Genomic DNA, 10284 nt, shown 5'->3' with positions numbered 1-10284 from the left:
CAGAAGGGAAACAACAAATTGGGAAACAATCTTCATAAAAACCTCTGACAAAGGTTTAATTACTCAAATTTACAAAGAGCTAAATCAATTGTACAAAAAAAATCAAGCCATTCTCCAACTGATAAATGAACAAGGGACATGAATAGGCAGTTTTCAGATAAAGAAATGAAAATTATTAATAAGCACATGAAAAAGTGTTCTAAATCTCTTATAATCAGAGAGATGCAAATCAAAACAACTCTGAAGTATCACCTCACACCTAGCAGATTTGCTAACATGACAGCAAAGGAAAGTAATGAATGCTAGAGGGGATGTGGCAAAGTCAGGACATTAATTCATTGCTGGTGGAGTTGTGAATTGATCCAACCATTCTGGAGGGCAATTTGGAACTATGCCCAAAGGACACTAAAAGACTGTCTGCCCTTTGATCCAGCCATAGCACTGCTGGGTTTGTACCCCAAAGAGATAATAAGGAAAAAGACTTGTACAAGAATATTCATAGCCGTGCAGTTTGTGGTGGCCAAAAATTGGAAAATGAGGGGATGCCCTTCAATTGGAGAATGGCTGAACAAATTGTGGTATATGTTTGTGATGGAATACTATTGTGCTCAAAGGAATAATAAAGTGGAGGAATTCCATGGAGACTGGAACAAGCTCCAGGAAGTGATGCAGAGCGAAAGGAGCAGAACCAGGAAAACATTATACACAGAGACTGATACACTGTGGTACAATCGAAGGTAATGGACTTCTCCATTAGTGTCAATGCAATGTCCCTGAACAATCTGCAGGGATCTAGGAGAAAAAACACTATCCACAAGCAGAGGACAAACTGGGAGTAAAAACACTGATGAAAAGCAACTGCTTGACTACAGGGGTTGAGGGGACATGTCTGAGGAGAGACTCTAAATGAACACTCTAATGCAAATACCAACAACATGGAAATGGGTTCAAATCAAGGACACATGTGATACACAGTGGAATTGCGCAACATCTATGGGAGAGGTGGGAGAGGGGGAGGAAGAGAAAATGATCTTTGTTTCCAATGAATAATATTTAGAAATGACCAAATAAAATAATGTTTAAAAAAAGAATTAATAAAGCAAAATCAAAAGATTGACAAAATAGAAGGAAACATGAAATATCTCACTGAGAAGATGGCTGACCAAGAAAACAGATCTGGAAGAGACAATTTGAGAATCATTGGTCTACCTGAAAACCCAGAAATAAACAGAAATCTTGACATACTACAAGAAATTATCCAAGAAAACTGACCTGATGTTCTTGAATAAGAGGGCAAAATAGACATTGAAAGAATTCATAGAACACCTTCTACACTAAATCCTCAAAAGACAACCCCCAGGAATGTAATTGCCAAATTTAAGAGCTTCCAAGCTAAGGAAAAAATTTTTACAAGAAGCCAAAAAGAGACAATTCAGATATCAAGGAGCACCAATCAGGATCACACAAGATCTGGCAGCTTCCATTCTAAAGGACCACAAGGCTTGGAATATGATATTCAGAAAGGCAAGAGAATTGAATATTCAACCAAGGATCACCTACCCATCAAAACTGACTATATACTTCCAAGGGAAAGTATGGGCATTCAACAAAATAGAAGATGTCAAAGTTTTTGTAAAGAAAAGGCCAGAACTAAGCAGGAAGTTTGATATCCAAACACAAAGATCAAAAGAAACATAAAAAGGTAAATAAGAAAGAGAGAGGAAATGGGGGAAATATTTTTTTTTAATTTAAGAATCAATATGTAGCTTGAGAAATGAAATGCTGCTCCCACCCTTCATTCTCACTTCTTTTTATTATTTCCCTTGAGATTCTTGAACTTTTTGGTCATCATATGAATTTCATTATGATTTTTTCTAGTGCTATAAAGTAATCCTTTGGTGGTGGGGGGACCCTCTGTTCTGAGAGCTCTCAGTAGGCTGGTGGGGCAGAGTGGCAGGCAGAAGTGGTTGGCAAACAACATCTTTTCATATCTCTTGCTGGGCTTTGACTGGGGAAGACAGACTCAGAGAATCAATCTGCTCCACTGGGGTCTGGCCCTACTGGGGGGAATGGAAGACCTGTGGAGCAACACAAAATTCCAATTTAAGGAGAATTATCCTTTCAAGTGCTGGAAAAAAGAAGGGGAGAAGATTTAGAAGAAATAACCTGAGAGTCCCTGTAGTTGTGAAGAAGACATCTAAAGCCAGAGTTCCTAATGGGGACAAAAGGAAGGACCTACCTGGTCTTCTCTGACCTTAGAGTCAATCAGTTCTACTTCTTAATTTAGAAATGGATCCACCTTCATCTGGAAGACACCCTGTTCTTTGTCAACACTATCCCCCTATTAGTGCTACCATGAGCCAAACTTATAAGGACAACCAAGAGGGACATTCTTTTCTCTATGTGTCCTACAGTGATGAAACCATCCACACAAAGAAGGCATTGCAGGACGGAGCTGCTGGATTGGCTGGGGGAAGTTTTTGACAATTATGATTGGGAAATCCCCTTCTTCCCGCTCTGTAAGAATTAGCCTTTGTGGTGTTGGATAGAAGGGACTAGGATTTGCTAACCTAAGCAACAGTCTTTGGTTAGAATGCAAGCTTCTTAAGGCCAAAGATCATTTTATTTTCCTTTTTTATCTTTAATGCATAGCACAGTGTCATAGACATAATGAGTGTTTAATAAATACTTATTGATTGATCCATTCCACACTTATAATCCTCTATAAGGCAATGAAGTAAGCTGGTTGATTTAGAACTTAAAACATGATTCAGGACACTTTTAGCAAAAGAACTTATATTTGTACAAATTACCTAAATAATCACCTCAATTAACCTCTTTGATTTCTACACGTATGTGTAGACATAGTTTGCTATATTTATCTGAATCACAGAAGTTCAGCATTGTAAAGGATCTCTGTGGCTGTTTAGTTCAACTCATACCCCTCAAAAGCCTTTATCTAGAATGTATCCAATAAGTGGCTTTTTAGCCTTTTTTTTTTTTTGGTAGAAATACTATTCTTGGTACTATTCTCAGCAGCTTCTCTGCTGCTTAATTCCAGGATGCCAAGGGAGAACAGAAGGAGATCTAGGGCAGATCAATGGGGGCAATGATATTAAGGGGCTAGGAAGAGGATGAGGAGCTAGAAAAAGATACCAAGAGATAGGAAGGCAACCAGCAATGTGTGGTCTTACAAGGAAGAGAGAACATCTGTTTAGTAGGAAGGAGTAGTTAGTATTAAAAACTGAAACGAGGTCAAGAGGAATTTAGAAAGACTGGATGCAGTATTTAGGAGATTATTAGTGTCTTGAAAGAGAATAGTTTCAATAGTGTGATAGTGGTTGAGAGACTGAATAAATTAAGAGATTGAATAGATTAAGGAGTAAGGCAATGGTTTAGAGATAATTTTTTTTCAGGAAGGTTAGCATTGAAGAGAGAGAATGTTAGATCAGCAAAAAAGGTCAAAGAGAGATAGATGGATATAATAAATAGAACATTTATTAAGGATTATCTTCTAGGCATTGTAGCAAGCACTGCAGATACATGTAGTTTATGTGACTAAAGTGAGTTAGATTTCTATATGATTTGGGCTTTTAATTTTAAAAGATTATTCTATTGCAAAAATGAATAAAATGGAAATAGATTTTGAGTAATAATATGTGTATAACCCAGTGGAATTGTTTGTCAACTCTGGGAGGGGGGAGGAAAGAGAGGAAGGTGATAATATGAATCATGTAACCGTGGGAAAAAATAAAAATATATAGATTTCTATAAGTTTATTTTATTTTTCTCCAAATTATATGTAAAAACAATATCTAATATTTTTCAAAGAATATTGAGTCTTGAATTCTCTCCCTCCCTCCTTTACCACTCTCCCAACTTTCTCTTCCCCAACTGAGAGGGTAAGCAATCTTATACATATTTTAATGTGTAAAAAATTTTCTCATATTAATCCGTTTGTTGAAGGAAACTTGAATAAAAATATTAAGAAAGTGAAAAAAGTTTTCTTTGGCTTGGACTCAGACTCTAACAGTTCTTTTTCTCCGGAAGTAGATAACATTTTTTTTTGTCATGAGTCTTTTGGGATTGTTTTGGATCATTGTATTGCTGAGAATAGCTAGGTTTTTACAGTTGTTCATTGTACCATATTCCTGACATTGTGTACAATGTTCTTCTGGTTCTGTTTATTTCATTCTGCTTCAATTCATGACTTTCCAGGTTTTTCTGAGCTTCTCCTGCTAGACATTTCTTATAGAACAATAGTGTCCTATTACAATCATATACTTTAACTTACTAAGCCATTCCCCAATTGATAGGTATCCCTCACTTTCCAATTCTTTGCCTAAACAAAAATAATTGCTTTAAATATTTTTGTATATATAGGTCCTTCCCTTTTTTGTTTTTTTTTTATAGTATTGCTAGGTCAAAGGGTTTGTACTATTTTATAGCCCTTTGGGCATAGCTCCAAATTGCTCCCCAGAATGAGTCATTTCACAACTCCCTAAACAATGCATTAGTGTCTCAATTTTCCCATATCCCCTCCAATGTTGTCATTTTCATTTTCTATCATAATAGTCCATCTTTTTTTCATAATAGCCCATCTGATGGATGTGGGGTAATACCTCAGAGCTGTTTGCATTTCTCTAATTAAAAGTGAATTAGAGCTTTTTTTTTGCATGACCATAGAGAACTTTAATTACTTTCTCTGAGAACTGCCTGTTCATGTCCTCTGACTATTTATCAATTGAGGAATGACATATTCTTATACATTTGACTCATTTCTCTCTGTATTTCAGAAATAAGGCCTTTATTAGAGAGATCCATAAAATAATTTTGCATCATTATGATTACTGTGTTTACTCTCCATCCTATTTTCCCCCTATTTAATTTCTGACCACCACATCTCCCAATGTGTGCCTTCTTTTCTTTTTTTCTTTAAACCCTTACCTTCCGCCTTGGAGTCAATAATGTGTATTGACTCCAAGGCAGAAGAGTGGTAAGGGCTAGGCAATGGGGGTCAAGTGACTTGCCCAGGGTCACACAGCTGGGAAGTGTCTGAGGCCCGATTTGAACCTAGGATGTCCCATCTCTTGGGCTGGTTCTCAATCCACTGAGCTACCCAGCTGCCCCCTTGTGCCTTCTTTTCTATCAACACCATTCCCATTCTCTAATCTCCTTCCCCTCCTACTATTCTGTAGGGCAAGATAGTTTTCTATACCCAAATACATTATTCCCTCTTTGAGCCATTTCCAGGGAGAATACAGTTCACATCCTCTCCTCTCCACCTCTCCCATTTCCCCCTCCATTGTAAAATTTTTCATGCCTCTTATGAAAGATGTTATCCTATTCTATTTTTCCCTTCCTCCTAGTGAATTCCTCTTTTTCATGCTTTAACTTTATTTTTTTCTATCATCTCGTCATAATCAAACCATACCTTCACTCTCTGTCTATGTATACTTCTGCTAACAGCCCTAATAATGACAGTTCTTTGGTGTTACAAGAATCATCACCCCATTTAGGGAGATTTAACATTATTGAATGTCTTGATTTCTTTTTCTTGTTTACCTTTTTTATGCTTCTCTTGAGACTTGTTTTTGAAAGTCAGATTTTTCCATTCAGCTCTGCTCTTTTCATCAGGAATGCTGGAAAGTGCTCTTTTTCATTGAATACCCATTTTCCCCCCTGAAGGATTGTGTTGAGGTTTGTTGGGTAAATGATTCTTGGTTAAAGACCTAGCTCTTTTGAACTTGGTAATATCAGGTAATCTTATCCTCTAATGTAGAGTTGCCAAATCTTGTGTTATCCTGACTAGGCTCCATGATATTTGAATTTTTTTTGGGGGGGGGGGGCTGCTGCTTTCAATATTTTCTCTTTGATCTGGGAATTCTTGAATTTGTCTATAAAATTCCTGGTAGTTATCTTTATTGGGATCTCTTTCAAGAGATGATTGGTATAGTCTTTCAATTTCTATTTTGCCCTCTGGATCAAGAATATTAGGGCAGTTCTCCTTCATGATTTCATTTTTTTTAAACCCTTACCTTCCGTCTTGAAGTCAATACTGTGTATTGGCTCCAAGGCAGAAGAGTGGTAAGGGCTAGGCAATGGGGGTCAAGTGACTTGTCCAGGGTCACACAGCTGGGAAGTGTCTGAGTCCGGATTTGAGCCTAGGACCTCCTTCTCTAGGCCTGGCTCTTAATCCACTGAGCTACCCAGCTGTCCCCTCCTTCATGATTTCTTGAAAGATAATGTCAAAAAAAATTTTTTTTATCATGACTTTTAGGTAAACCAATAATTCTTAGATTTTCTCTCCTGGATTTATTTTCTAAGTCCATTGTTTTTCCAATGAGATATTTCACATATTCTTCTATTTTTTCATTCATTGCCTTCTATTATTCTCACTTTGATTCCATGAGACATCTATGAGTCATTCTAATTTTTAAGACATGATTTTCTTGAGTAAACTTTTGTACCTCCATTTCTGCTTGCCAAATTCTACTTTGTAAAGATCTCCCCCCCCCCCCCCAGTGAATTTGTGTACCACTTGTTCCAATTCTGCCTTTTAAGAAGTTCTCTTCAGTGGATTGTTGTGCCTCTTTCACCAATTTATCTAATTCTCTTTTTTAAGCTATTAATTTTCTCAGTATTTTTTGTACCCCTCTTTACCAAGCTATTAACACATTCTTCATTATTTTCCTGTATCACTTCTCATTTCTTTTCCCAATTTTTCTTCTGCTTTTCTTATTTTATTTTTAAAATCCTTTTTGAACTCCTACATTGATTTTTTGGGGGCTTGAGAGCAACTTCTATTTTTCTTAGAAGCTTTGGATGCAGCAATATTGATTTTGTTGTGTTTTGGTCTTCCCCATCACCCTAGAAAATAACTTTCTATGTTGAATTTCTTTTTGTTGTTGTTGTTTGTCATTTTCCAGTTTTTATTTTCTTTTTGTTTAAAAAAAAAAACTGTTAAAGTTGGGATCTTTAATTGAGGTGAAGGAGCACTGTTCCAAGCTTCAGGTTCTTTGTGTAGCTGCCTTTAGAGATGGCACTGAGGACTTACCTGTTTTCCGTTCTTCCAAGGTGGTATGATATAAGGAGAAGTGTGTTTAATACTCTCCTGGCTGTTCTCTGGTCTAGGGGTAGTCGCAAGCACTCTTTTGCCCCTTGGAACTATGACCCGGATTCTTGCTCTCCTGTGACCACAAGGGCTGGTGGGTACTAGAGCTCCTCTTCACCTTGAGAGTGCAACCCATAACTATTTCCTGGATTGGTATGTGAGTAATGAAAAAGGAGTCGTACTCAGAACCAGCAAAGGGATCCTTTCATCTCCTTCTGAGCAATTCTCTGACCCCCCTCCCCTTACCATCTGCGTCTGAAAACTCCAGAAAACTTTGCTGCGGCTTCAGCTATACCCAGGGTCCATTGCCATGGTGAGGCTTGCCCTGGGCTGCTTTGCATTCTACCTCCACCCTGGTATACTAAATTCTTAGTGCCAGCCTTCTAAGTTGTTTTGAGCTAAAAAACTACTTCACCTCATCTTTTTTATGGATTGTGCTGCATTTATTCTGAGGTGTTATAGTTTTTTTTTAATAGTAATTTGGTAGAGATCAGATGGGTCTATATATCTTCTCCCCCATCTTGGCTCCATCCCCTAAAGTGAGTTAAAAAAGGAAGTCTCTGGAAGGTTGAGAAATTATGTGATCAGATTGTTAGAGCAATTGTCAACATGAATATTGAAGACTCTAAAGATTATGGTTAGAAACAGAAAGGTGAATAAAACTATGAGCCAAGTATTAAAGTCCTGAAAAGTCACTGAAAAAATTCGAAGAATGATTTGGACATTACTAGATTATAATGGGGGAAATGTATATTGCATAGACTTTATTTTATTTTAATAACATTTTTATATAAGTATGATCCATGATGTCTCTCTCCCTTCTCTACCCTCATCCAGGAGCTGACAAGCAATTCAAACTGTGTTATATATGTATTATCACTATTGCACAGGCTTTAAAGGAAAAATAGTCATGACTGTAAAAATTAAATTAGTCTCTACTGATAAAAATATTATATTTTATGAGGTTTATGAAAGATTATTAGAAATCAAGGATACAAAATAATAAACCATGTGCCTAGGCTGATTAGCCCATTTACAGCCTACTCACTACATCCTGCAATGTCCGAGTGGAGGAAGAGAGAGGCCGAAGTAGGTATGACAGCCAGTTTAAGTACAAATTGTGATCTCGGTCATGTGGGGACTCAGGTGAGATTATAGGGAATTCTGGGAAGTACCAAGGACTTCTGGGGATGGAAGTCTGGGGTTCAAATCTCCATTTTACCTCCCTGAGGCCCAAGGAAGACTAGTCTCTCTGCTGGGACTTATAAACATACCAACTTTGAAATTACAATAATTTGAGGATAAGAGGAAAAGAGAACAAAACCAATGATTGCTAGGCGCATTGACAAAAAGCCAATTAGGGGGGAGTCCCCTTTGGCATGAAAGTATACATATAAGTACATATTCAATCAGCCACACTCAAAGTTCATTTTTGATCTTATGCACAGCTTGTGGTCTGTGGAGACATCTTCATGGTGTCTTCTCCAAACAGTTCAGTTTCTGGATTTGGAGAGGTAGCATGTTTCTTAACCTAAATTACTCTCAAAAGGAATTTAAACTTTGCAATTTAGAATAATAATAATTTTACATTACCCCTGTGAAGAGGGTGATTGAAAAACACAGGGATCATTTAGGGATGCAAGGCTAAGTTATAAGGTATATGAATCAATTGGCAAGAGAAATAAAAAAAATTAGAAAAATTCCAATAAAAAAAGATAATTTCTGGATGAAATATAGACTATCAAAGTCGTATGTGTAAAAATTCTAAGTAAAGGAAAAGTAAATCTATAACAGGTCCTTGAATCAGGGACCAATTAAAATGACATAAGCAATGATGCATTTACCCAGTCAGTACCCAGGACTACAGAAAGTTGCCATATTATGAAAGACAGAATAGGGACCAGATTATAGGAGTCAGGTAGGAGTCAAATTTGAGATAATTGTCTGTAAGTATTTTCACAAAGAGTGTGGATACAAGGAAGGCCTATGTCTTAATGTATGTTAAGCATCACAACCTTGAGTCTTCACACTAGGTTTAAGTCTTTTGTATTGGCTTAGAATTTTCATCAACCCCATTGGGATTGGTTGGTCTCTTTGACCTTATGCTCAATTGGCACTGTGAAGGTTAAATCTGTGCTTCTTTGGCCCTGTGCAATGGCTCTTTTTGTATTATCTTGTCCTGGAATCAGACAGAATCATTAAGCAAAGTCCCATAATTTTTTTTAAGACAATCAGTGGCATCATTTTTGTAGTCTCAAGCTTTTGGGGCATGCATTGACATTATAGCAAATGTATTTTAAACTTATATTACTGCTAAATGAAAAAAGTTAAAGAAAATCTTAATACTGGTGACATGTGCTTAAAATATAAAAAGGAGAGAAAAAAATAAAAAAACTGAAATAGTATATTACACATGCAAGAAAAATACAATAGTTTTAAAAATAAAAATATAGCTTATAATCAGTGACACACTGTCAGCTAAGAAAAATATAGAATACAAGGTTTCTCACATAAAATGGGATCCATTTCTTCTTCATACCTGGCCATGATCCACTGTGAGTACAAGCAAATGAATTCCACAAGGTAGCAGTTTTTTATAAAGAAGAGTAGTTCAAAATCACCAAAATTCTCAACAGCCCAATTAATTACAATAGCAAACAAAACCACTATCGTATTTCACATAAGTTGCTGTATGGCATTTTTAAAAGCCTATGAATTGATGGATATTTGTCACAGTTTTTTATAAATGTAGCAAATCTTTCAACCTTGGTAAACATATTTTTATAAAACACTGGAGTCTGAAAAGCCTTAAAAATATAACCTCCAGTCTCTTTAAAGTTCCTTGTGTTTTTATCCATTTAGATGCTTATTGCCAGAAGGCAGAAGATTGGTAAGGGGTAGGCAATGGGGTTCAAGTGACTTGCCCAGGGTCACACAGCTAGGAAGTGTCTAAGGCCAGATTTTAACCCAGGACCTCCCATCTCTAGGCCTGACTCTCAATCCACTGAGCCACTGAGCTGCTCCCCCATAGTGAGGGTGGGTTTTTGGAATCTCAAATTGGGTTAGAGTTGCAGGGAGATGAATTTTTCCCCTGAATCCCAGGTGAGATAAGTAAAAGGATCAGTGCACTCAAAAGATATTCTTTGAAATAAGCTATGCTTATAACTTCC

The 10284-nt window shown here is 36.9% G+C and overlaps 1 pseudogene; it reads left to right on the top strand.

Annotated features, from left to right (window-relative positions):
* Positions 1-1862: 1862 nt before the first annotated feature.
* Positions 1863-2957, top strand: LOC100618404 (gamma-aminobutyric acid receptor-associated protein-like 1; annotated as a pseudogene).
* The last annotated feature ends 7327 nt before the right edge of the window (positions 2958-10284 follow it).

The sequence above is a fragment of the Monodelphis domestica genome, chromosome 1 (assembly GCF_027887165.1).
Source record: "Monodelphis domestica isolate mMonDom1 chromosome 1, mMonDom1.pri, whole genome shotgun sequence".
In the NCBI taxonomy this organism is placed as follows: domain Eukaryota; kingdom Metazoa; phylum Chordata; class Mammalia; order Didelphimorphia; family Didelphidae; genus Monodelphis; species Monodelphis domestica.
Note: the sequence above shows the minus strand (reverse complement) of the source record. Positions and strands in the feature narration are given on the sequence as shown.